Raw genomic sequence first — 11080 nt, forward strand, 5'->3', positions numbered from 1 at the left:
CTCCGCCTTTGAGGGTGATGATGGTTCTCCTCAGAATGAATGAGCTCCTCACTTCCCATGTCCCATGATGCCTTGAAAGGACAACTGCTCCCTTTTCCCTCCTCACGTCTCCTTTTGTTTTTCTTTTTCTCCCTCCCTAATCTCTCCTCCATTTCCAGCTTTCTGCTTCTCTCTCTCCCCAACCCCTGCTCCCAAGAACCCCACGGCTGTACTGCACTAAAAAGCAATTTATAAAGCAGATGTTTATTCCAAGGTTTCACACGCATTTGGTGCCTCGCCAAACGTTATAGTAATTGGAGGCTGCGTTTAATTACTGATCAATGTAAAGTTAAGGATGAGACAGGCCTGGGAACTGCCTTTGGTCTAGACTCTCCCCAGCCTCAAGAAAGCAGGTGCTTCTGCCCACCGTACCCCCTCTGTGGACCCACCCATCCTGAGCTCAGGCTGGGGCAGCAGGAAGGATGGAGAACACAAGTTTGCAACTAGCCACTGGCCTGTGGACCTCTAGGGCAGGAGTTGGGGACATTTCTTCTGCCAAGGGTTTTTTGGATATTTATAACATCACTTAATATAAATTTATGTTGCTAATGAAAAAAGCTCCCAAATTTACTGAATTTCTAGCCCCGCCTAAGGTTGTTCTGGCAGGGCCAGACCAAATGATTTTGCGGGCTGAACGTTCCCCACCTTTGCTCTAAAGAGTGGCACTGGGGAGATGAGCTCAGGTTCTGCTATGACCAGTCCTCCTAGTGTGGCGCTGTGGGCTAATGCGCTGGACTGCAAAGTCATTTGAGCCGCATGGTCAGCGGTTCAAGCTCACCAGTTGCTCCTTGGAAACCCTATAAGGGTTCGTTATGGGTTGGAACTGACTCGACGGCACTTAACAACAACAATGCAAAAAGCTCCTAAATTTATTGAATTTCTAGTCCCACCTAAGGCTGCATTGGCAGGGCCAGACCCAGTGATTTTGCGGACTGCATGTTCCCCACCCCTGCTCTAAAGAATGGCACAGGGGAGATGAGGTTGGATTCTGCTATGACCAGTCCTCTTCTTGGCTATTCCATTATTGTTAATGCTTTGGGCATGTTGTCAGGAAGGACCAATCCCTGGAGAAGGGAGTCATACTTGATAAAGTGGAGGGTTAGTGAAAAAGAGGAAGACCCCCAGTCAGATGGGTTGGCACAGTAGCAGCAGCAATGGACTCAGCAGCATCACAACAATTGTGAGCATGGTGCAGGACCGAGCGCTCTTTTGCTCTGTTGTGTATAGAGTTGCTAGGAGTTGGAACCAACACTATTCGAGTCGCTGTGAATTTCTCCTAGTACCTAGGCTAAGCACTTTGTGTGTCTTATCTTCTAATCCATCACAAGATAGGTATCCTGTCCCAAACTGAAGAGAGCTGATAGTAACCTCTCATGCAGTCTCCTCCCATGCTGAATAATTAATATTACAGAAGTGACCATTTGTGACTCCTAAGGAAGGCTAAGTCATAAAAGACATGTGATTGCTTTCTGCTCATGGACAGCACGGAGGTAGCATCGTCTTTTTTTTTTTTTCTCCCCCCTACCGCCGTCATGTCTAAGTCAGAGTCTCCTAAAGAGCCTGAACAGCTGCGGAAACTCTTCATCGGAGGTTTGAGCTTTGAAACAACAGATGAGAGCCTGAGGAGCCACTTTGAGCAATGGGGGACGCTCACGGACTGTGTGGTGATGAGAGATCCAAACACCAAGCGCTCCAGAGGCTTTGGGTTTGTCACTTATTCTACTGTGGAGGAGGTGGATAGAGCCATGAATGCAAGGCCACACAAGGTGGATGGAAGAGTGGTGGAACCAAAGAGGGCCATTTCAAGAGAAGACTCTCAAAGACCAGGTGCCCACTTAACTGTGAAAAAGATATTGCTGGCATTAAAGAAGACACCGAAGAGCATCACCTAAGAGATTATTTTGAGCAGTATGGAAAGATTGAAGTGATTGAAATCCTGACAGACCAAGGCAGTGGCAAGAAGAGGCGCTTTGCTTTTGTAACCTTTGATGACCATGACTCTGTAGATAGGATTGTTATCCAGAAATACCATACTGTGAGTGGCCACAATTGTGAAGTAAGGAAAGCCCTGTCAAAGCAAGAGATGGCCAGTGCCTCCTCCAGTCAAAGAGGTCAAAGTGGTTCTGGAAACTTCGGTAGTGGCCATGGAGGTGGTTTTGGTGGGAATGACAACTTTGGTCATGGAGGAAACTTCAGTGGATGAGGTAGGTTTGGTGGCAGCCAAGGTGGTGGTGGATATGGAGGCAGTGGGGATGGTTATAATGGATTTGGTAATGATGGAAGCAATTTTGGAGGTGGTGAAAGCTATAATGATTTTGACAATTACAATAATCAGTCTTCAAATTTTGGACCCATGAAGGGAGGAAATTATGGAGGCAGAAGCTCTAGCCCTTATGGTGGTGGAGGCCAATATTTTGCCAAACCACGAAACCAAGGTGGCTATGGCGGTTCAAGCAGCAGCAGTAGCTATGGGAGAGGAAGAAGGTTTTGATGATAGCCAGGAAACAAGGCTTAGCAAGAGAGGAGAGCCAGAGAAGTGACAGGGAAGCTACAGGTTACAACAGATTTGTGAACTCAGCCAAGCACAGTGGTGGCAGGGTCTAGCTGCTACAAAGAAGACATGTTTTAGACAATACTCATGTGTATGGGCAAAAAAACAAAACAAAACAAAACAACTCGAGGACTGTATTTGAGACTAATTGTATAACAGGTTATTTTAGTTTCTCTTCTGTGGAAAGTGTAAAGCATTCCAACAAAGGTTTTAATGTAGTTGTTTTTTTTTCCCCGCACCCATGCTATTGATTGCTAAATGTAATAGTCTGATCATGACGCTGAATAAATGTCTTTTTTAAAAAAAAGACATGTGATTTCTGCCTTCCTCTCTGGAGGAAGCTAGTGTCACATCTTGAGGACACCCAAGCCACCCTATGGAGAGATCTCTTGAGGAGCTACTTGAAGGGAAGCAGATCCTTCAGCTCAGCCAAATCTTCAAATGCAGCCTGGGCTGTCATTTCAAACTGCAACCATCCCAGAACATCCAGGAAACCATTCCCACATTTTTAACCCACAGAAACAGTGAGAAATCAAAGGTTTATTGCTCTAAGCTTTAGAGTCATAATACAGGAAGCAATGAGAAAGAAGGAAATCTGATAAATAGGAAACATAAATGTGGTAGGAAAGAGGCCAGCCATATAATCATATGACCACTGTATGCATACAGAAGATATGGTATATGTTTTTATGTGATATTTAACAATGCAACACAATAAATGTGAATGGGTTAAATTTACCAATTAAAATAAAAATATTATTTCATTCTTTCCTCACAATAACCCCAGGTGATAGGCATAATTGTATGCACTGTACAGATGAAATAGTTGAGTTTCAGAGTAGGGAAGAAATTTGCTCAAGGTTGCCCAACTCAAGAGTGGAAAGGAAAGGTTGTGATTCAAACCCAGGTTCCTCTGACTACAGAGCCCAAAGACTGTACCATGTCATTACCTCCTTTGGGTAGAAGAGGAAAGTGAGACTCAGAAAGGGTGAGTAATTTTCCTAGGGTCACACAGCAAGTTATTTTAAAGCTATTAACCAGAAGCCAACAGTCTGATTTGTTGTCTGATGCCAACTCAGTGATCTTTAGATCTCTGCCATCAAAGCAGAGGTCTTCTATCTTTATAGCTAGCGGCCGTTGACCATGACCAGAAAGACTGACTGTGGATCAGGTAGGGGAGACCTCCTTAGGAGAGGCTATCAGCACAATGTAACGTGCAGGGGTGCAGTGTGGAGGTAGCGCAATGCATTGAGCTGAACTCCAGTAATTGCATCAAGGCTGGCAGTGTAATTTGTATCTGGGTGATAAATGTCTGTGTTTTCCGGCCTGATTGCCCTATTTACATTTGGAATTTGCTGATCTATTATTAATGTCTCCTGGAGGCCTGGGTTATAGGCATGTACAGTTAGAAAGCATCCCACTCTATCCAGGTCTTAGGCACTCATCAGAGCCCCACCCCTTCCCCATGTCGCCCTGAGCTTTACAGGCTCCCTGGCAGAGAAGGTAGCTTGTGATGACATTTTCTAACTTCATATAAACCCTGTTCACAAACGTTCAGATGTACATATGTGCTGTTCGTGTATGCACACACTTGCACATGGGTCTACACCCCCACTTTCTTTTCTACTCATAGGCACCTTCATACAAACCTACATAGCAGTGCATGCATGTATCTGTAAACACAGCATATGTATACACTGTCACGTGTGCCAGAAATGCTGGAGCAGCGCAGCAGCTTGCCCAGGTTGTAATCTGAGAGTGGTAAGGTAGTAAACCCAGATGGCCTGGGTTTGAACCCCAGTGCTGCCACTTACCAGCTGTGTAACCGTGAGCAGTTTCTTTACTTCTCTGTACTTTGTTTCCTCAAATGTAAGAGATGGTTAACAACTATATTCACTTTATAGGGTTATTTTGAGGATTACATGAGCTAATGGAAACATATTTAAAACAGTGCTTGGTGTACACATAGTTGCTGTTTCATTATTGTTGTTGGTTATGTGCCTTTTCAGAATAGGCACTGCATGATTATAAGAATGGCCTTCTCTGACTTCACAAGGGCAAAGGAGAATCAAACTCAACATCAGTCCAAGGCCGACCTATGAGGCTGAGATCAGACATGCCTCCATCCTCCAACTTTCTTCACCAATTCTGACACCAACCATCCCTCCTGAGGCACTGTTTACTTCTCTGCTGGGTTCCATAATCCGTTGCAATGGCCCCACAGAACTCACAGACAATCCTCAGGATGGTGGGCTTTACTAGGGAAGTTAACAAGTTACAATTCAACATTAGAAATTCTCCATCAGGAATACCTCTTCTTAGCTGTGTCTATTGGCACACCTCTCTCTGGTCCTTGGCCTCTGCTCTGTTTAGGCAATACTACAAAGCTTCTTTAGTACTGCTGGTAAATGCTCACAGGGCACACCATTCTACTCTAAGCCTCAGTCTGACAGCACTTGGGTCAGCAAACCCAGCCCGTGCAATATAAGTGACTGAAGGCTCCCACTCTGTAAGCAAGCCTCCTGCCCTAAGGCATTCAGCTTTACTTGCACCATGGTGTAGGAGGCCCACCACTCTGTCTCACACTCCAGTTCTGCGTTCTGTCACTGCCTTTCTTCCACCATTCCTTTCTGTCCCCTGGATCGAGGAGGTTCAGTGTGCAGAGATATCAGGGTCCAAAGGACACACTCTGCTCCTGGCTGTTTTTGATAGTAGTTTTTGATAGAACCGCTCCTCAGATGGTTCATTTTCTACCCAATGGCGTGGCAAAATTGACCAATCCACATGTTAGAATTGCATTCCCCTATTTGTACCATCCCACCCAGTCCTTTGGTGGGATCTATCAAAGCCGTGGCTAGTAGAGCCATATCAAGCAATTCACTGCACCACAATGACTATTTGCTGAGAGGATGGTTAAGCACACTCTTTGGCAGCCATGTGTTCATTATACACATCGACACAATCACATGAGCACGTACAGAACCTCTCTGCTTCTACCCTACTCCATCTCTGCTTCTTCAACTCCTCCTTAGCCCTTGAGGACAACCTCTACAGCCTCTTCTCCTTTATGAAGCCCCTTCAGACTGTCTGCGCCCCAATGTCCACCTCGAGGCTGCAGACTGGATGGGACTAAGGAAAGAGCACTGGATTTAGAGACCTCGGCCCAAGAAACAGTTCTCAGCTCTGCCATTTGCTGGTTGTGTTCCCTGGCCTGGCAATTCTGAACCTCCATTCCATCATCTACACAGGTGGCAATGATCTACACAGGTGGTAAGGAGAGACACTACCTTGCAGAGTCTGAACCTCCTATGGGTTTCTAATGGTAGTAGAGTGATATGCAATGTAAAGGTCAACTTTCACTTCAATCTGGGTCCTGCTGGGAGCTGCCTGTGAAGGAGAAGTGACTTCATGCTTTCTCTGTCATGCAAATGAGTATGCAAATTAAGGTGAATTTGCATAAGACCCTAAGATAGACTGGGACCTATTTCTAGTGAGCTCTTTGCTAAAAAACTGTTGTTGTTGTTGTTAAGTGCCATCCAGTCAATTCTGACTCATAGTGGCCCTGTATAGGGTTTCCAAGGAGTGGCTGGTGAGCTTGAACCACCAACCTTACAGATCAAACCGATGTTGCATTCCAGCGCATTAACCCACAGATCCACACCAGGACTCCCCTGAAAGACTGGGTAGGGGCAAAAACTGCCTTGATGGGGAGTCAGTGGAGAACTCTAGGGATGAGATACACAGGCATAGCATGTATTCACATGCATATATACTCACACGCGTGTGTATACCCACATGGGAATGCGTGAAACACACATGGTGCATCCATGTGGGGAGAACCTAGGCTTGGTGGGGGGTGTCCCACAACTCATGTGCTGGTACCCAAGTTTCTGTACCTCTTGATGCCTCTGTTTTCTACCTCTGTAAAGTGGAGCAACTCATACCTGGCCCCTACCTGGTTCTGGTAGGTATAGTAGGAATCTAAGGAGGAGCTCTCTGAGCGCTCCCACCAGCTCCAGGATCCTGTAGTTGGTTTGTATCCCTCCCCGCCTCCGAGCCCTTTCAGTCAGCCACACTGGAGGGCCCCTGTGCAGGTTCTGGAAATGACTGGGAAAAGCACTTCTGCCGTTTTCTGCTTACACTAGAACCTCTGGCCCACGGCACTGTTTTGGGTCCTGTAAGAGATGCGAACCGCAAGGTCAGCAGTTCGAAACTACCAGCTGCTCCGTGGGAGAAAGATGAGGCTTTCTGCTCCCGTAAAGATTTACAGCCTCAGAAGCCCTGTTCAGGGTCACTATGGGTCGGAACCGACTCGATGGCACTTAACAACAACAAGAGATGAAGAACCAAGACACAGGGAGGGATATGATCAGCCCAGAGCTGGCACAGGGACTGAGACTGGAACCCAGGCCCCTGGTGACTCGGGACTGCACCACTTTCTTCAACCCTTTCTGCTCAGAGCTGAACAGGGCCTGGTGATTCATTCCATGTGTCCTTCTACTTTAAGATGTGACCATCCCTGAGCAGAACCAGTGGTTCAAAACACAAAACATCTATAGTTTTATGTGAAAATTCCCAAACAGCAATAACCAGCACCACGTTTGTTTTTTTGTTTTTTTTTATGTTTTATTCTGAATTATGTGATAGTTCACAAGGGAGAACATTAGTTTACATTCATCCTATTGTATATTGTTTCATTGCCATGGTTACAATCCCCTGCCTGCCCCCCCCCAGCACACAGCCCCTCTCCCTCTCTGGGTCTAAAGTCCCAGCTGCTCCATCTCTCCACGTCATTGTCTCGGCCTCCAGCTCAGGCATCACTGCTTCTCTGGGTCAGTACCATGTTTTGAGTATTCCTTATATATGAAAACTTTTCCATTGGTATTGTATCTTTTCATCTCCATTACCAAGAAACTGAGGCATAGAACGTGTTCCAGGTCAGTCATCTTGGAAGTGGTGAATTGGTACTTGAACTCAGATCTTTGTAACTCTAGAGCCCCTGCTGTGCCTCCCAGTGAAGCGAAGCAAGACAAATGGGTTTGCAAACTGCAGTACACCAGGCCAGGCTGGAGTGAGGACAGAGGTCTCAATTGCTCTTGGGGACAGTGGGAAGGGGCACATGACCCAGCAGGTTCTAGAGCAAAAAACTCCCACACACCCTGCAGAAAGGGCCCCACATTTCCCTGCAGTCCCAGAGAAGGTCGGGCAGTGAACACATTAAATAGAGTCATAAATTTGTCATGAAGGCTTGAAAATGAATGGGGCTTATCATTTATGGATGGAATTGTTAAGGCACTGCACTCAGCTGGTTCACTGAGGCCTGTGTCTAGCCACCAGACGTCACTAGCAACTGAGCCAGTGTGGCCTTTCACATTATTCCACACCCCCAAAACCTCAAACCAGATGCTGGGGCCAGTGGATCACTTGTAGACTGCCAGACTCTGCCCTTGCCCCCTCCCTTGTGATATCAGAATGACCCTAGCCAATCCAAGGTAGACTTCTCTGGATGCTCCTCCCATCAGAATGTTCAGTCCTTTTAAATGGAGGTGGTGGTCCTGGTTCTCCTTGGAACACAAACAGGCCCAGGGATATGATACAAAGTGTGTGAGTTATTTAGATTCATGTGGGTATAAGTCTTAGTTCTCTCACACTCCAGCTGTGTGCCTCTTGGTTAGACACTTCACCTCTCTGAGCCTTAATTTTCTCTTCTTCAAAATGGGAAACATATGTTTTATATTATATAGATGGGCTCTAACACACCAAAGATCATGAACAGATAAACCTCCCACCCGCAAGGTTGTCCTAAGCTTAGCAATCTTGAAACCTTAAACCTTAAAGTCTTTATCCCCTAAAGTCTTCTTAAAACCAAACAATACTTTTAGATACAAAAATCCTGTGATAACAATAACACTAAAAATCTATGAGTGGATGGATTTATAGGATGAATAGGTATGGACAGGTGAATGGGCTACATCTATGAATATATATACAAGGGGGTTTCAAAAAGCTCTTGGAAATTTTTCATTACCTTTTCATTCCATTGTTAATGAATTTTTTTCATGAACAATGGAATTAAAAGATAATAAAAAAAATCTTTGAAGCCCCCTTGTTTAAATTTGACACGGGATAGTTCTATGTATACATTTGCATATACTGTAAATTAATATGGCAGAGCATACAGGGGCAAAGTTATAAAAACTTCTTATTCATATCTCCACACCTTGAGGGAATGAGCTGCTGGGGCTGGCGTCTCAGCACCATGGTCTAAGGGGACACCCAGGTCAATTGACATTGGCTTAATATAATGCAATGTTCTACATCCTACTTAGGTGAGTAGCAACTGGGGCCTTAGAAGCTGCTTAGCAGTCATGTGAGGTGCAACTATTGATGTTTCCTCACCAGAGTAATGAAGAGTGAAGTATGGAAACAATTAGTCTTAAGGACTAAGTTGTTAAGTGCCATTGAGTCAGTTCCAACTCATAGTGATCCTATATAGGGTTTCCAAGGAGCAGCTGGTGGGTTTGAACAGCCAACCTTGTGATCCAAACCAACCTTGCAGTCCAGTGCTAATCCTACAGCGCCACACCTCACAAATCCCAGACTCCATGATCCTGAGACCAGAAGCACAAGATGGTGCCCTGCTACCATTGAAGACCATTCTGAAAGAGATCACAATAGGAAGTCCTGGATAGAGTGGGAGAGAAATGTGGAACAAATCTCAAAATCATAAAGATTGGGTTTACTGGTCTAATAAGAGACTGGTAGAACCCCTGAAACTATGGTCTTTAGTCATCCTTCAAACCTAGAAATGAATTCACCCCCAGGACGCAACTTTCAGCTGAACAACAGACAAGTCCATAAGAATAATAAAATCAGGGAGGTACATACTCTTTAGATCATTCAATTGTTTGATATCAAAAGGGCAGCATTTGCCCAGAAAAGGAGCTCTGGTAGCGTAGTGGTTACGAATCGGGCTGCGAACCTTAAGGTCAGTGGTTCGAAACTACCAGCCGCTCTGCGGGAGAAAGATGAGGCTTTCTACTCCCGTAAGGATTTACACCCTAGGAAACCCTGTACAGGGTCGCTATGGGTCAGCTCCGACTCGAAGGCACTTAACAACAACAACAACAAAGCTCAGAAGGCCAGAAGGAATAGGAAACCAGGACCAGTGGAATTGGTCAACACGGGAAGAAGTTGGGAACCTGCTGTTACATTGTAGGGATTACAGTGTTATGAAACAAAATGGAAATGAGTTGTTGAATGGAAAACCAACCTGCTCTGTTAACTTGCACCCAAATTAAAACCTTTTTAAAAAGAGGGAATAATAAAATTAGAATCAAATAATAGTTTAGCTTAAAAAGTAAAGAATTTCTGCCTTGAGCATTGTACTTTTTTTTTTCTTTTTTTTTTCTTTTTAACTTTTTACTATGAATTGGAGAGTCCTGGTGTGGTACTGTGGACCACAAGGTCGATTTGAATCACAAGGTTGGTGGCTCAAACTCCTTAACCACTCCTCGGAAACCCTATACAGGGTCACTAGAGTCGGAATTTACTCGAAGGCATTTAACAACAACAACAACATTATAAATTGGATGAAGGTGCAGCAGATCTGTTTCCATTCAATAATTTTGTTACATGTCATTGATTATAATCCCCACAATGTAACATAACTTAATTCCACTTCTTCCTTGTGTTTTCTGTTTCCAGTTTTTATTCCTCCTTCTTTCCTAATCCTTCTGAAGTTTGTCCTTGGGTAAATGCTGCCCTTGAGTAATCAAGAGGCTACTTATTCTGAGCTGTGCTACCTCCCTCATCGTATTGGTCCCCTTATAGACCTGCCTAGTGTTTGATTGAAAATTGTGCCATTATGATGAGCTCATTTCCAGACCTGAAGGATGACTGACTAAGAGCCATAGTGTTGGGGCTTCCAACAATCTCTATCCCTTCTTTCTCTAACAAGTAAGACTGGTCTTTTTTAATGACTTTGCATTTTGTTCCACATTTTTCTCCTGCTCTCTCCAGGACATTCTAATATGATCCCTTTTCAGAGCAGTTGGTAGTGGTAGCTAGGCACCATCTAGTTCTTCTGGTCTCAGGGTTACAGAGACTTGATCCACTATCCATTGGACTAATTGTTTCCAGAGTATTATTTTCTTTTAAGATCTATCTGTGTGGGATCAAATTGACAACAACAACTCGAAAGAACCGTAGGGTGCTATGAGTCTATGTTAATGGGGGAGGAACAACTCAGCAAAGAGTGAGTTAAAGGATGTAATCAATGTCACTGAAAAGTACATGTAGAAACTTGAATTGGTGTATGTTTTTGCTGTGTATATTCTCAACAAGAACAAATTAATTAATTTAATTTTTTTAATTTAAGATTTTTATTGTGGACTGAGTGAAAGTTTACAGGGCATATCATCAGTTTTACATTCAACAAATCATATACCTTGTTTCATTACAATGATTATAATCCCCTCCATGTACCAT

General features: G+C 44.4%; 1 pseudogene; it reads left to right on the forward strand.

The window, feature by feature from the left end:
- The first annotated feature begins 1571 nt into the window (after nt 1–1571).
- Nucleotides 1572–2530, forward strand: LOC102831397 (annotated as a pseudogene).
- The last annotated feature ends 8550 nt before the right edge of the window (nt 2531–11080 follow it).

Source organism: Chrysochloris asiatica, unplaced genomic scaffold (assembly GCF_000296735.1).
Source record: "Chrysochloris asiatica unplaced genomic scaffold, ChrAsi1.0 scaffold00142, whole genome shotgun sequence".
Taxonomy (NCBI): Eukaryota; Metazoa; Chordata; class Mammalia; order Afrosoricida; family Chrysochloridae; genus Chrysochloris; species Chrysochloris asiatica.